General features: G+C 30.4%; 1 protein-coding gene across 2 annotated transcripts in view; it reads right to left on the bottom strand.

Moving 5' to 3' along the window:
* The window catches only part of LOC127281465 (uncharacterized), a 136048-nt gene that overhangs the window by 112374 nt on the left and 5358 nt on the right, over window positions 1–18316 (bottom strand). For both annotated transcript variants that reach the window (XM_051305185.1, XM_051305186.1), the window contains one exon: window positions 1894–1999. The gene's annotated coding sequence lies outside the window, so the exon portion shown is untranslated. The remainder of the gene's footprint in view (window positions 1–1893; window positions 2000–18316) is intronic.

Genomic DNA, 18316 nt, shown 5'->3' with positions numbered 1-18316 from the left:
GTTAATTTTTTCGTATTATGTGAATATGAAGGCTTAAAAGTGATGAATTTCGAGGCAATATACACTGGTGCCGAGTCCATGACGCCAGTATATATATTCAATGGACCGCATACACATTGGGTGACACATTTGCGAATATTCCCGACAACTGATTCAGACAAGAAAGCACATATAAATTTTAATTCAACTTTATCTATAGATTATTATTAATAAAGAGACACTCAAATATCAAAAAAAAAAAATTCTGCTGAATGATCAAAATAATGCCATCACACTTAAAAGTAAAATTTTTTAAAACTTATACTCTCAATTTTTTAAAATTATATAAACTAAATATAAAAAATATAAAATATTTCAGAAACCATGTATACGAAATAATCGTACGAGTTTCGTACATCAAAATTGACTGTTAGTCAATATAATTTCTACTTTATCAGATATATGATTAGATTAATAAAATATTCAATATATATATATATATATATATATATACTTCACTAAATATAAAATATTTCAAGTTGCGAATCAAGTTGAATCTCCCTTGTCACGAGTTGACCGGACCAGAATCAATAAATGCATAAAAATATTGAAATCCTTCATCGTTTTCAGGAAGTTCTCGTGAAGCTTTTTTGTGCGCAAGGGAATTCACGCAAATGTCGAAAAACGATACGTGGAGCACGTTTATCGGGAACCCAGCTGGCGTTGCTCCATAAAGCAGGATCGTAAAAAGTTGAGCTTCCCCCAGAACCCAGCCAGCTTTTCCTTGGTGCAACTCAAAGCCCGACGTTGAGATACGAGAGTATACGTAATACACATATATATATATATATATATAGGTGGGAGGCGAGCACAGTCCTCGAAGGGAAAGCCGGAAGTCGGACCCCAGGTGCTTTTTATGTCCGCGCGCAAGGACGATCTCTTTCGCGAATCGAGGCTCCATCGATCCCACCGGGGCCCTCCCTTGAGAATATGTTGCAACCTTCTTGGTTATTCGCCTATTCTCTAAGGTCGACGTGAGCAATCAAGCGTTAAGAGATTCCGGAAGTTATAATATCAGTCTTATAAAGTAACACAAAACTGATCAATGATATATACATTCAGCTTTTAGATACATAAATCCATTATACTTTCTATCAAAGAAAATACATATATTATTGTATCTAATTAATTTAATATAATCCTCATAACAAAAGTATATATACTCAGGAAATCAAAGAAAATTTCTTGAGAAAATATTCTTTTTCTTTGATGAAGAATTTGATTTTGCGGACAAGAAGAACTTTTTTAAAAAAACTTTCGTATAAGTAAAAGTGGATCAAATAATTTTAATCGAATGTAAATATTTAATTCTGCGAATACAAAATGATAATTTGCATATTTTTGCTTAATTATTAAATTATACAGCCACGTGGCTTTAGCACTTTCTCTATATCCTAAAATTTGGCAACAAACGAACGAACATCAGAGGAACATGAAGTATGAACACCAGGTGTAAAATCTCTTCCAGAAACACCAGGTGCAACTTGAGAAACACACACTTTAATAATTCAACGAATATCAGTATATATACATATATATATTATATATATATAATGACAATGTGAATTTTTAAACTCAACATATATTAGCAAAATCTTGTCGTATAATTAACTTCTTACGAGACTTGATATAGTCTGCGTTGAACAAGTTGCAGACTGTATATATAATATATACACGACTGTAGAGTTAATTATTTATCATAATAAAAAAAGTTAATTATATCTTTAATGAATGATATATAAATCGCAATAGTTAATTAATTATAACAAATCAAATTCATACTGGAATCATAAATCTATGAATTCGTTTTGTGAGTTTAATTTAGAAAATAATTGAAATATCTCAAAGGCTTACCTTCAATTTTCATCTTTATTCTCGGTTTCAACTTCCGAAATGAGCAGCACATCCTTTGTTAAATTTCGAGTGCTGCGTATACACTTCATCATCCTTCCTTACCCATCTGTAAGCAAAAGAAGTTTAAATTTTAATGAATAATTTTTAATAATCAATTTATTTATAAAAATTAATAAATACATTTTAAAAAAAAAATACAAGTTCTACTTGTACTTTAATAAACTATTATTGTTTAGAACAGCAATTTTCTATATTTTAACTTATATTCAGAATTGTAATTGGTATTTTTAGTTATTGTTACTTTAAAAACATTTTGGAATTATATAACAAATAAACAGAAAAACATCTAATACTCTTAGACAGAACAGAATCTATTCAATTTCAAATATAATTCCGGTATACAATTATATAAACTTTAGATTTAAAGAATGTATAAAAGTTGGCAACCAGGGTGGTTTCTCGTTGAGAAGCGTCTCGGCAGATGGCCAGCGTGAAAGGTGAATATCTGCTTGCAATTGGTAGTGGTCTATCAACTATCTTTAAACTTGGATTTGGGACACACAGAGAATAAACAAAGTTTGTCGTCGTGTAATAAATAAAATTAGTTCATGCTGAACCAATTGCTTAATCCACCTGATATTGCTATATACTTTATACCTAAACTCCTCATCATCACCATTAGATGATGTTATTTCATTTGATACCTGAAATTGTTTTCAGTTTTAATAATTAGAAAAATTTGGATAATTTTTACATGTAATTCCTACTAAATAAAAATTATTATTAATATGATTTCTTTGTTATAAATACTCAAAAAAATTATGAAACGCTAACCGAGAAATCTCCAAAACATCAAAGACTTCAATATATAAACTTGTTTTGGTATTTTCCTCGGAAATAAAGACAGTTGGCAATAAAGAGCGACTATACGGAGAAAAATTTAGGGGTTTCAGATGTGTGCGGTGAAACACCTGCCTATCCTATATAGTAGCAACCTGCTCGGAATTCCCTGTCGTCCCTTATTCTTATATTCGATCTTCTCAAGCCCCTTGCAGCTACATCGTTCCGAGTTGTTTCAATGGATGAAACAAGTTCAATGTATTTTAAAGGTTATCATTTCTTTAAAATCATCAGCATTCGATTCTTTAAAATAAAGTAACGTTTCTAAGACTTGGTTCATCATCATCATCATCATCATCATTTCAACGATATAAAGAATAATTTTAGCAAAAATAAACCCTCGCATTTTATGTAAATAATGAATCGTTGCGTATCCATCAAAAATAAAAGTCATGAACTAAAAATCGTTTCAAATTTTTTGATCCGAAAAAAGGGTATACTGTGAATCAGAGTCCGATGTTTCCGGAAAAGGGTAAACTTCACATTTCGTTGTCCCGCATGTACGGAGGGATGAAATCGTAATTGTTTCGAACCTCGGCTCGACCGACATCATCGTTAATCTGGGGTTAATCATTATTCCATGCGGTACAACCGGACAAAGAGTACCAACATATATAAAATATATATATATACATATACACACTTACTGTATTTTCTATGGTTACACATATATGGGATATATAGGGTTCATGAGAGTGCATTGATCCGCTTGAGAGGAAGTGAGACAGAATTGGCGATGGACTATACAGAAAAGGGAAAATGGTCCAGGGGATTGAAAGGGAAAAACAGAGGGAAGAGGACGAGAGGACGAAATGAGGGAACACTCTGGGGTTGAAAGTGGGTTGTTTAAGGGATGCTGGGCCACGGAGTGGAAAGAATGTGGAGTTCGGTCGCCTAGCAACTCCGACACTAACATAAACCTATATATCCCACCCGCACCTATGCACACTCATTTGTCCTCAATACTCGCTTATTTACTGGGCTTATATATATGTACACTGCATACCGCTGACCACATTGCAGACCAATGGTCCATATATATATATATATATATATATATATATATAGGACGACGCATGCCACGTTAAATCAAACGAGAAAAGAACGTTCAACCAAGTCCTTTTCTCACTCCATTGCATTTACGATCTTTATCACTTGTATGCACTATATAATCCCCCAACATGGAATTTCTTTCAAAGTACCTTTTCGAGGACTTGTGGAAGCATCCCTTTCATTTTACGCAATATATCTAGCAGGCTTAATAAGTTCCCGAGAGGTTGCTCCTTATAAACTTAACATCATCTTGTTATTTATATAGAAATATAGTCAGACTTTCTCATATTACTTAATTTTCCAGAATTTAAAAAATAACAACGATAAAATAAATCCACTGAGATTGAATTAAAAATTTCTTGTCTTTAATTTAATTATAAGTATTTAACTATATATTGTAATCACGTTTATACAGCACGTATCGTGAAATCTTGAATAAAATGGAAAGAATGAAGAAGAGAAATGGGAATTGGGATGAAATCCGCAGAATATAGCTGCTGGAAATACGGTATTTTCTGACGGTTTATTGAATCGCTGGGAGCTCGTCGTCGTCCCTTTGCCACTTTAGAGGCTTTCGATGCAGGCAAACTTTTCGCTCGTTATATCTACCTTGTTACACGACGTGCTCTCCCAAACCAATATCCCATAATCCAGCAAGCTTTTCTAACCACTTCAAAATTCCTACAACGTACAACTAATACTCATTCAATTCATCTAATTTTTAAAAATCCAGAGGAAGTTGAAACTGCTATTGTCAATTTTTTTTAAAAAAGCAACTTCACTGATTTTACATATATATATATATCAAAACTTGTCGATAATATTTACCGACAAATTAAAAGTGCAACCCAACCCTAATTTATACAACTACATTTTACTACGTTCCAATTACATTTCGTGGTAGTATCAACCCAGTTTTCTCTGTCAAAGAACAAAATTGTTTTTGTTCCTAAAACTTTAATGTAATAAGTGCTCGAAAACAAACAAAAATCTGTTTGTATGAACCATGGATTTCTCTCAGTGTAACTATAAGATATACAACTCGAATTACATCCCTGGATTTAATTTTAATACAATCTGATACAAAAAAGAAAAATTAAAAATATACAAGCAAAATAAGTAGGGGAGAGTGACAAACAGTGGGATTGTTTATACAGTAGGACACTTTAATTTTCTGAAAACCTTAAAGAAACTCGACTAAAATTTAAATGTAAACCATATTTATGACAACACACTATCTCCAAAAATTTTAGCCACATTGATTCATTATTTTCAAAGAAAATTGAAAAAACTGTTTTTGACGTACAGTTGTCAACACTGATTATAAGTTGTGTCAGCTATACGCATGCGCATTTATACTTACACAGCGACTAAAAATGTGAGTTTTTAATGCTAAAAAATAATAAAAAATTCAAAATTTATAATTAAGAATTATTACAATTATTGTTCGACAACATTTAAAAAGTAACACTTGATAAGAGAACGACTATTCAAATTTTGCTCCAAGTTGTTTTTAGGTTATTTTTATTTTTAATCACAATATAATTTACACAAAAAAAATTTGCTTCGCATTAATGACTATTAACCATAGTAACTTTAAATCTATAGTCAGCGTAACCAAGCATCCTAGTCAATTCAGTTATGTAGCTTGGTTAATATTGTCAAAGTCGATTTAATAGAATTGATTCCTTGTTTACTAGTTATATTAACTAAGATGTTTGGTTAATATGACATGTATCTATAGTCAATTTTGCTAAAGTTTATTTAGTCAAAGTGATTCTAGCCAATGTAACTATACTCTCTAAATCTGAATTAGTGACTCACTTTTTGCTTCTGAATTAGTAAAATTTTACTAATTATTAATAACTTTTATTAACAATTAGTAAAAATTTACTAATTCAGAAGCAAAAAGTGAGTCACTAATTCAAATTAGTAAACATTTTTACTAATTCAGATTTAGAGAGTAAGATACCTGGTTATTCTGATAAGCTGCCCTAGTCATTCCAAATAATTGTCGAAATCAACTTTGACCAAGATTGCCTAGTGGGTTCCTCTCGTAACTAAGCAAATTAGTCAATTCCTGGCATACGGGGGTTAGGAATTTTTTTCAGTGTAATAGAATATGTGTATTGTGTAGAAAAGAGTTCAAACTTTATGGTAATACTAAAAAGTATTCAAAAATATATAAAAGTGACATATTAATATGTCTTTAAAAAAAAAGTGTCCCACTGTTTGTCACTCTCCCCTATACTACAAAGAAAATAAAATATTATAACCAACATTGCTATTAATTAGAAAAACGAATAACAAAAAACAAACGGAAGATAAATAAGATATTTAAAAACTGATTAAACCCTGATGTTGAAAGCTTTATACACGTAAACATGATGAAAGCCATTCGGATTTTCCAATCTCGAGGAAAAAAAACTCTTTGTACTTATTTCCCCTTGGTTCTGACGTGAAGCAGAAAAGCTTCTTTCGTCCGATTGGCCCTTCCAATTAAAGCAGGACTTGAGAGTGCGGGAAAATAAAGCTTCCTCAGGGAACATTGGAATATAGAAAGTATATATACCGGATGTTGGGACGAGTTGCCAGGCAACAAGGTGCCTTTAACCCTCAAAGATGTCACAAGAAGTGCACGCAAAAGAAAAAAAAAGGAACTTTTTGACCTTTTAAGGGTGTGTTCCCCTTATCAACAACAGCCCTTTATATATAGTTCGTATTCAGAGTACAAAATATATCTTACCAACAGCAGTGTATATATATATATATATAAGTATAGTATATGTGAGTATTCTAAAGCAGCGCACGTGAGTGTCAATTCCATACAGATCTAGATCCTATTTCTTTTCTTTTTCTTTTATAAAGTTCGATTACGTTTCAAATATATATATTTTTTTGAACGGAATTCCTAATTCAAATCACGTGCTTGGAAAACTCAATCGAGTTTATGGAAGTGATATGTTTCTTTTATAATAATTCAAGGGGTGAAGCTCTTTTACAAATTCAAAGTAAGAACAGATAAATAGAGTATATCTGATGTTCATCGATTTAAAGAATTTACATAAGACAAACAATTTTGTATTTAACTTTTTTAAAGTATAATTATAATTTCAATTACAGATAGTTGTGATTATTATACATATTTTCAATAAATGGTAATAAATAACATAATCACTAAATGACATAATTTATAATCGCCTTTTCTCCACTCACTCATATCCCACACTCTAAATCTGAATTAGTGAAAATTTTACTGATTTCAATTCAGTGGACGAGTTTTCTTTGATGAATCAGTGGAATTTCACTTAGAATCAGTAAAAACCACTGATTGCCAGTGAAATTTTCACTGATTCAGATTTAGAGTACATTCTTCTCGCTTATACATTCTCAAATTCTATATTCATTGCCTTACATATGTTTATTATTTGTTCAATGTTATTTATTATCATAAATAGCTCATTATTGGTATTTCTGTCTTCAGAAAAAAATTGATAAGAAAACGGATTATGAGTTAGTATGTGAGTGCAAAGTCACGTTTTTAAGGTTCCGTATATTATAATGCATATGATGAAGAGAACCTTTTATAGTCCCTATATATGAACCATATACAAAGTATGAGAGTATTCGCTTTCTTCCTTTCTTCAGTTCCCCATATATATTTTTTTTCGAAGCATCTCTCTTTTCCCCTTTGGTGTGTATATGTGCGGATTACTCTACACAGGATCCCTATGGCATTGTTCCCTTTTTACCTCCTCCAGCAGATTCTTTTTTTTTCAACCTCTTCAACCATCGCCTGTTCGTTTTCTGAGCCATGCTTGTCTGTTTTGCATGTGTTGTTGACGCGGGTGCGTTCTTTTTCATTTCTTCCTCTTTATTCTCGTCGACCACGATCACTCTCTTTCTCCCTCACAGAAAGTGCTTTCTTTTTGCGCCTTTTTTTATTTTACGAGGGAGTATTTCCTCTCGAGGTACCTGCATCCTCGCGGTGGTTGCTGAATATATATGTATACATATAGCAAAGCAGAAAAATTTAACGACATAATCTCTTAAAAATAAAATCGTTTAAATAGAAAAATAATAAATGTAATATAATTTTTGATAATTATTGAAAGATGAAATCAAATCAGACTTCGTTGTCTCTTTTGTAAATATACAGGTAGCGTTGTAATTACTTTCAGCTTTCTTTCTTCTTTAAAGGGGAAAGGAACACCAAACCTTTTTTTTTTTTTTTTTTGTCAAGTTATGACCGTGGAAGATTTAAATTAAAAATTTCCGACCCCCATAGCGTTGACTTGGTTCTCTTTGGCTGAATCATTATGCCTGCGCGACATGCCAAACAGGTTTCCTTCAAAAGTTTCAAGATTAAACAACAAACTCGTTTCCCCTCGGTGTTTTTAAAGAGATTTTTTCACACCTTTTGTACGGTATCTTTTTAAAATAAACATAAAGACCATATACATTCTAAAGTATTAAATTTCTAGGAATTTTTCTGTAAAATGCGAAATTGTATATAATATATACCTGAACGATAAGGGATAACTAAATACTATTAGTCTCAACATTTATTATTTCTATATACATATAAAGCATTTTTAATAAGGGGAAAATCGTAAATGTTCTGTAGGGGGCGAAATTGAATTTTCAAAAGGGGGAATATTATATCGATTATCCATTGATGATTTCATCGATATCATCGGGTCAGAAAAGCCTATTGGCATATTTACCGTACACACGTTGAAGAGTATATGGTCAGTTACGCAATATTGAATATCTGTCATCGACAGAGCTTGGCACAGTCTCCGCTGTCCATTGGACCATCAAATAATTGGATCTCATGAATAACAGTAACAATCCGATATAGTGGAAAATTCTATTGCATCATCAGCGTATCGAAATATACATTCGTATATCTATATATACGATTAGTAATTTTACCAATGATTTCGGTAGATAAGGGAAATTCTATTTACTGCAATATTGTACCGGATATAATTATATACAACATAATTTCTTCAATATTATTTTGAAGGGAAAAAACCCTGTATATATATAACTCATAATTAAGCAGTACTGGGTGCGTTATTCGTGAAATCGGTTTAACAAATAATTTCACGAAAAAGTTAAGTCGAACCACAGTTACTACAGGAATTATTGGAACGGTTTCTTTGATCCTAGTAATGTCAAGAGAACTCTTCAAGTTCTGGGAATCATTCTCTCTTCTCTGAATCCCCTTTTTTTCTCTCTCGTCAAATTGTGGGGAATTCTATGCGAATAGCTACAAAATATTCCTCTATGTTCGAATTTCACTTGTCAGAAATAGTTTGTATATAATCACAATAACGGATTTTTTGATTTTGAAAAATGTACGCGATATTTATAGAAAATAAGTAAAGTAATATTAAAAATATATATACATGCACGAATTTTAACTAAGCCAAATATTCTAATGAATAACAAAAGTTTATACTGTACTTTAAGGTTATATAGCATTATAATTTGACAAAAAAAAAGTACTTAAACACGAAACTTGAGAATTGCAATTACATGAGCTTTGTGGCGATACTAGTAGTAGCATATTACTAAGAGGATATAATTGAGGCTGCTGGCCTGGACCAACTCGAGCACGAAAGTCATAAAGTGGCACAATGTAAAGGTATAATATTCTACCCCAGTGTATCGTACCGTGCAGTTCCGCCAAAACCCAGCAGGTACATTGTATGTAATGAAACATGCGGTTGTTCTTTAAGCTCAGCTCGCTTAATGTACTGTTATATCACACAACTTGACACTTTATGATCCAATATATATAACAGTAATCTAGTTCTTTAATTATTTTTTTTTTCAAAAATGTTTTAGCCCAGTATATATGAAGTCTTTATTTACCAAACATCTGTTTCAAAAAATTTCAACGCCCTAATCACAAACTAAAAACTCATGCAATGAAGCTTTTAAGACTTCTGACAACATTATGTGGAAATAGAATCATAAGTAAAATTATGAAAACCGTGGGCGAAATCGATTGCCATTATACAATTAACTTAACATTATTCCTACTGATAGACCATTGCTAAAATATTACAATAAACCATGGGAAATTATTTTTACTGATTTTTTACCATTGCTAAAATCTTAGAAACCATGGGAAAATTAATTTTTTAATTTTACTGATTTTAAAGCATTTCTAAAATCTTGGAATTCATGGGGACTTAAAAAAATTATTTGATTTATTTTGAACCATTGCTAAAATTTTGGAAACAATGGGAAAATTATTTTTTTAATAATACGGATTATGGACCATTCCTAAAATCTTGGAAAGAATGCGAAAATTAATTTTTTAATTTTGAGAACTTGAACCATTGAACCATAATTAAAAAATTATTTTTCCATGGTTTTAAGATTTTAGCAATGGTTCATAAGTATGAATAATGTTAATTGTACCATGGGAAACGGACATGAGCTTTTGAGATTTTTCCCAAGGTTTAAAGCATGCGGGTTCAGTTGTTTTTACCTTGGCAATCGATTTCGCCCATGGTTTTCACAATTTTACCCGCATGGTTCCATTTACAAGTAAAAAGATTTTTGATCTGATTACGCCACTAAAATTTGTTCGTACTCTAGAGCATCATTTTTGTTGCATCTCAAAATGAGCCAATGCTAAACGACATATAGACATAGACATTTAAGTGCCTTCTTAAATAAACTTTTGCGGGAAACACATTCATTTTTCGAGTAATTAATTTTATCGCCGGTTTAGATATAGGAAACACTTTACTAGACTAATTAATTCATCCACGTTTAGTTGCATGTAACTGGCCAAAAGCATTTGGAGAACCTTAAAGGGTAACTTCCTGGATATAAACTCTTTATGGATTTGATGTCATATATATATGTGAAGCTCAACGCTTGCAATTGTATTTGTGAAATTCACACAGATACAATGCAAGCCTATCTTTCTCTCTCACTCTCAGGTTTAGATTTTACGACTTACGTGCTGTGCGTCAGCTTCTAGGTTTTATGTTAACGTTATATACGTGGTATTATGCTCTCGTAACTTCGCTCGAGCGTGTCAGTTTCACCAACCGAACTTTGAAACGACAGTTGCATCAAGTTGCAGCTTGCAGAATAGCCCTGAGATCTCGTCGTTAACTTTAGCAGAATCACAATAGTACTAGACGTCTTAAAACTTCGCTTTTTATACCTCTATACCCTTACCAGACTCGTATTAATATATGAAAAAGACACAAGCAAATATTGCCTTCAATTTTAGTTATAGGTATAATATAATCGATAAATTATAATAGAAAATTCAATACATATATAAACAAAAAAGTATTTTTTAGTTAAACTTTTTTTTTATCTTTAAAACTCAAAAAGTATTGATTAATATTGTACAAATTTTCATTTTCTGGAAAAAAAAATTCAATTTCTTCGAAGGACAATAAATCTTTTTGCTTACATTGTAAGCTTTTGCAGAAACGTTACGATCTTGGTTTAACGATTGTCTTTTGCGCTTGCAATGCTGTCTATCTGTAAGGGTCAGGTTACTGATCCTTTGGACCCTCCCTCGCGCTACATATATATATATATATACAGAGAGAAAGAGAGATTCAACCCTCGTGATTATTGTCGGGGAGTCTGCGCGGAATTTCCGCATCCATGTACCTCTTATCAAAATGTATCCCTGGTACATTACCGCTCATTCCTTTTCTTCTCTCAATTGCAAGACTTTCCAATCTCCGTATAATCTCTCTACATATTATATATTCGAAATTTTTTCCCGATTTTTAATATTGTCAAATGAAATTCGCATTTTAAACATATATATAAATTTAATTATAGTTTACAGTACTATCATTTGTATATTTCGTTGTCCTTTTTTTTCAATAGATATTAAAAGATTTGAAAACTAAAATTATTTTTAATAATTTTGGAAAACAAAATTTTGAATTTTGAACAAAATAATAAGGGATGAATGTTGAAGATTTGAAATTTCTATAGATATTCTAAAGTGTTAATAATGAACAAGAGATGCTAAATTGCTAAAACATTTAATTAAACTTCACTTTGGTAGATATATATATACACGACACGTGTAAAGCAATGGTACTAGAATTTCAAGGAAAACTGAAATGATGAGGCACACAATAATGAGCTTGATGTTCATGGAGAGAGATCATTCCATGAAATCCAGATATTCCCTGGGGAATACTTGCTCTTTAGCTGATATATCCGCCAGCCAAGGCCACCAGATCCGGCTTCCTAGCCGCCTGGTAGGAAAGTCCCGGATTTTCGGGCAAATCGCACTTTTTCTAACGGTTGGCCTGCTACCCTCTGGCCTCACCTGGATTTTCGAGAGGTTCATTTCCCCCGGGAATGATGATTTTACTCTCACCAATATATTTATATATACATATATATATATATAATTCCTCACTGTAAATTCAGGTCATGGAAGGTCATTCAGTCCTTGATCACAGACATACTACCACTTTCTCCTAATAATATGTCCTTCCTCCTCTTCTTCTTCTCCTCGTTCTCCTCCTCACAACCGGAAGCATAGCAAATCATTTCCTCCTGTCCATTCTCTCAGTAAATCCTGTACAATGTTTCATATCATAATTTCGATAACATGATCCTTTATGTTATTCGATTTCAAGAAATGTTTTTGAGAGAAAATACAATCCTATATATAGAGAGAAAGATTGGAAAGGAGTATATAATGAAATCGAGTGAGGAGGAAGGTAGACATGCACTTCCGGTCTGGAAATTCCAGTACTTGGAGGAAGAGCCGTTGCTTCCCTTCTGATCAGGGTAGCAGAAATCTCTAGAAGTTACCATATGTATACTGCATATATATATATGCGAACATCCCCTAGGAAATTCTTGTGTGGGGTAAGAGTAAGGTGTTGATCGAGAGAGAGAAACGAGCACCTTAGAGAGACTGAAAGTGGGTGGATAAGTAGGTGGCGGGGGAAAAAGAGAGACCTGAACATGAGAGAAGTACTTGATTCTGAGAAAAATAGAGAGATCCAGGAAACGGCTCACAGAATCGCCGAGCTGGAGTTTCATCATGAGAAAATATTTTATTCTTCATTTGATTCTCTTTCCATTTACAGTATTTTCTAAATGTTTTTTTCATTTTTAATCAATTTTATTTATGTTTTTTTTTACTTTAAGAGACTTTAAAAGTAATTAAAACGTTAAATTATTAATACCTATAAATGATTTTTTTTACTTTTAATTAGATACACGGAGAAAAAATGTTATCTGTACCTTAGCTAAATCTAATGGTTGTGAACAGCAATTTGCTGATACAGCTAATAATTAATTTTCCCAGATAACATATTTGCTGTGACATTTTATTATTATGGCTACAATAACTAAAAATTTGCTATTGGTATATGTTGCAAATGTATGTTTCTCTGTGTATAATTAATTATTATCCAATAAATTATTTCTATATTTCTTAGAAATTTATAAAATCTAATTTCCATTTGACCGAACTTATCCAGACAAAATTGTTTATAAATTAACAATTTTTTTGCGGTCAAAGTGAAATTTTGAACGCATGGAAATTTGAAGTACAAACAAAATTTCGATAAAATGTAAAACTGAATTGAAAATTTGGTTTAACAACAATTTGGGATAGAATTTGACATTAGATTTTTAAAATTCGAAATCGTGGATTTACTTGAATTAAATTTGTATTTGAAGTAACAGCACAGAAAATTAAAAGGCATTAAAATAAGCTGCAACGCTTATTATTTTAATCCAATTTTGCTTATTTTAATACCAAAATAGATTAAAATAAGCAAAATTGGATTAAAATAATAAGCGTTGCAGCTTATTTTAATGCCTTTTAATTTTCTGTGAGACTATTTAAATCAATATAAGAAATTTCTTTTTAGTATATATTCCTGAAAATTATGTTTAAAAATTAAAAATTGCGATTTTGAGACCAAAGAAAAATTTGTCCCTAGGATTATAATTAAGGAAAATTGGTTATTCCCGGTTATTCCGGATAATGAAAATTTGACACAAAATTTGATGGAGATATATATACGTAAATTGCGACAAAATTCGATTCCCTCTCTATAATTATTTTACCATGGCCTCGTGGTTCGGATGAAATTTCGAACCCGTGTAAAATTCAGTGTTTTTCACATCTCTCAAAATTTGTTGACTTAAAAAAAAAATTCTTTTATTGGTTAAATCATATTATTTCGTTGAGCTGACCCAAAAAATTGGTAAGCCAAACAAAATCGATTTAAACAAAAATTTAAGGCTTTATTTGAAATAAATATAATATATATATTTAAGTTAAATAAACGTATATCTATTTGTCTCAGAGCCTAATAACTTTTTTATTTGGCGTAAATAAAAATTATATCTGTCATAAATAAAACTTTTAGGGGAGAATGGGGATATTATAATATTATTCATAAATTATTATATCAGATATTTTTTTTGAAGTTCTGAACGCGTTCAAATGAACAAATAAATTTTTTACTACATTTTTAATTTCAAATTTTATTATAAAATACTGTTTTTCCATATTCAAAAATAAATTAATAATTTATTGATTTTGTTTAATGTACTTTTTCCTTCTTCATGGGGCGCATGATTATCTCATCATAAAAATCATTAGCTAGAATTTTCATTTGTATGAATTTCATTTGATAGAATTTCTATTTGGACGAATTTTCATTTTTCGAATTAGTATTTGAATTACTTTCTTTGTAAACAAAATTTTATTTAACATAGTTTTTAGGTACCGAATTTTAATTTAATATAATTTTTATTTTACCAAATTTTTTGTTATCCAACTTTTTATTTTATAGAACTACAATTTAAACCAATTTTAATTTATCAAAATTCGCATTCAGCAGAATTTTAGTGATTCGAATTGTATAATGTCAGAATTTTTAAACTATCGAATTTCCATGTGTCAAAATTTTTATTTACACGAATTTTTATTTGATTGAATCCCTAAAACAGAGAATTTCCATTTGATAGAAATTATTACATATGGCATAATAAGCAAGCGTCAGAAAGATTTCGGTGCTAATTTTAAAATAAAAAAAAATTTCGTTTACAAAGAAAGTAACTCAAATACTAATTCGAAAAATATAAATTTGTCTAAAAAGAAATTCTGACAAATAAAATTCTTATACAAATAAAAGTTCTATAGCTAATGATTTTTATAGGATATTCATGCGCCCCTTTTTGATTGCTGAAATAATTTTTAAAAAATTCATAAACCAAAAAAATGATTTCGTTCATTTTAAAAGTTTTAGAACTTCTTTGCACATTATAACGAACAAGATTGTTAAACAAAATACGTGAATTTTCGCATTTTCGCAATTCTCCGCACGCGTGGAAAAGGGTGTTCCTCCTTGCTGCAGCATGTCCTCCTAATCGTGGGGGAAATTCATTCACTCCGCAACGGGATTTTCTCTCATACGAGACAAGATTTACTTCCGCTTTCGTTGCTAAAGCAAATTGGGGGAAAAACGTAATGCGCGATATCATTTATGTGAGCCTGCTAGTATTATACTGTCTTTTCGCAGGAATCTGGAGTTTTTCCGGAAGAATCCCAGGGAATCCTACAGGAATTTAGAAAATTCTATAAACTTCTTCTCAATATATTATAATCTCCTGATAATTGAGTGCTTGAATTTTTCGTTAAAATCACATTTTCGTGGAAAATTAACCAACATTCGCGAGAATAATCATATTCTCACATATATATTATGTATATAATATTGAATATTATCTCAAAATATTTTTATACACGCGGTACATATGTCGATAAGTTCCACATTATATATCTATCAAAAGGGAAACAACGTTCATCTCGAATATATACACGAAATTAATGAATTAATTATAAAGCTTGATATTAAATTTATCTAGATTTATTATTTATTTATTGTGTTATATAAATATATATTCCTGTCACTAATTTAAAAAAAAGGAAATATATTGAGGAAGCAATATTTATAGAATGAGAAAGAATTAATAAAAATTATTTTTCATTGTATTTGAAAAATTAAAGAATTTTTATTTCATACACTGAAAAAAGTGTTTGGTATTGACAACCAAACGTTTGGTTGGTATTTAAGCAACCAAAATTTTTTTGTTGAATCAACAAAATTTTAATTGTCTCAATCAAAATTTGTTTGACACAACCATAATTAGAAAAAAAGGATTTTTGTTGTCCTAACTAAAGTTTGATTGAGACAACCAAAATTTTGTTGATTCAACAAAAAAAATTTGGTTGCTTAAATACCAACCAAACGTTTGGTTGTTAATACCAAACCTTTTTTTTCAGTGTAACAGTTCGTAAGTTGATGATTTTTTTTCTCTTTAATGATCGATACACAGAAAATTAAAAGGCATTAAAATAAGCTGCAACGCTTATTATTTTAATCCAATTTTGCTTATTTTAATACATTTTGGTATTAAAATAAGCAAAATTGTATTAAAATAATAAGCGTTGCAGCTTATTTTAATACCTTATAATTTTCTGTGTATATGTATATGAGGGTAAAAAAAGAGGAAAAGGATATATAAAAGGAAACAGGATACCTCTCCATGCGCAGGACCTCCTGTTTCATTGGGTGGTTGTGTCTGGTGTTTGTCTCTCCCTCGGGATATCAACACAAACCAACAAAATTTCCCTCTGTAATATATGATATAAACGCGAACGGTTAAATATGGTTTAAAAACCATTTTTTTACGGTAAATTATATTTTCAAAGTTGAAATAAATACAGATTAATTTATCATTTCTAAAAGAAATTCTTGATTTATCGCTTCTTTAAAGTTTCAGGTTTATTTCACCTACGGGCAATTTTATATATAAATTTCGAATGTAAATAAATAGATTCACATGAACAAGGAGAAATGATAGATTCCTTGATTTCATCGCTTGTCTTTTTACTTCCTGAATCAAGTTATACCGCAGTAAATTGCTATGGTTTTATCAGTATAACACTTGGAGTGTACAACGCCGCAGGTAAAACACCGCATTCTTTTATATTATAGAGAGAGATAATCTAATTCTCAATATAATCGTTTAATAAAATCAAAAATACTATTTTTAAAATCTTAACAAAATTGTGAATTTTCTCATCTCGTGTCAATACTGATGATTGACATCACAGAAAATTAAAAAGCATTTAAATAATCTGCAACGGTTATTATTTTAATACAATTTTACTTATTTTAATCCATTTTGGTATTAAAATAAGCAAAATTGGATTAAAATAATAAGCGTTGCAGTTTATTTTAATACCTTATAATTTTCTGTGATGTATTTAATTTGAAAAAATATAATTTTAACATTAGAACGCATGGAATGGTTTTTTTTCTGAAAGAATATATTTTTGATATTCAATAATCAATATTAAAAATTAATTTAAATTATTGCTTTAAAATATATGCTCAACAATGACGTGACAAAATATTATATTATACTTTATCATTGATCTGAGAAATTTTACGATATTTGCGTCAAATCTTATACATAATATATTATTTTTTTCTAAGTTGAAGCAGGTGTTTTAGATTTTACAACATTTTAGGGTTTAGAATACCGTGAATTTCAGACAATTTTATGCTCTGCTAATTTTACTGCTCTCTTGTATACTAAGGATTATTGTCAGCAAAATTTTTACCTAACTTAGGTATAAAAATTGGGCCTTCGCCTCTAACCACATATTATTTTTAAAAAAAAGTTTGCAATCAGGTAAGAGAATCAAATTTTCTTTCCTAACCCCGAAAATATTAGGATTTTCCGATAGACGCATGGTATGAGAAAAGTTAATTTTCCCAAAATTCAAAATAGCGTCACGAAAATGTCCGACAAAAAGGGGGCAAATGCAAAAAGTTATGCTAACTCAATTTCAAAATCCTCTGACTAATTTTTATTCTTCCTTAATTAACAAATTTTTAAATAATTTCACAGAAAATTAAAAGGCATTAAAATAAGCTGCAATGCTTATTATTTTAATCCAATTTTGCTTATTTTAATCCATTTTGGTATTAAAATAAGCAAAATTGGATTAAAATAATAAGCGTTGCAGCTTATTTTAATGCCTTTTAATTTTCTGTGTTAAAATCTTGCATTAAATTTCAGCCGTACAGATAAATTCGTGTGGCCGCTAAGGGGGGAGGGGGTACGCATTTTTTTGCAAAACGATATTAATGGAGTTACGAACCGTGTAAAGAAACCTAAAAATGGTATATTTGATTAAAAACAAAATTTTCTCTGAGTTCATAATGCAAATTATTGAACGCAGAATGCTGAACAAATTATCATGAAAAAGAGGGAAAATAATAATGAAACTGAAGTTAACAACGTTGATTCAACGAAAACATAAAATTTAAGGATTCAAATTCCCATCAATGAAATTTGATTATTTTCAACCCTCTGAAACCTGAAATAAAAAAAAAACAATATT

The sequence above is a fragment of the Leptopilina boulardi genome, unplaced genomic scaffold (assembly GCF_019393585.1).
Source record: "Leptopilina boulardi isolate dan_hultmark-lab unplaced genomic scaffold, ZJU_Lbou_2.1 LbouV2_269, whole genome shotgun sequence".
Taxonomy (NCBI): Eukaryota; Metazoa; Arthropoda; class Insecta; order Hymenoptera; family Figitidae; genus Leptopilina; species Leptopilina boulardi.
This window is presented reverse-complemented; position numbering and strand designations above follow the sequence as displayed.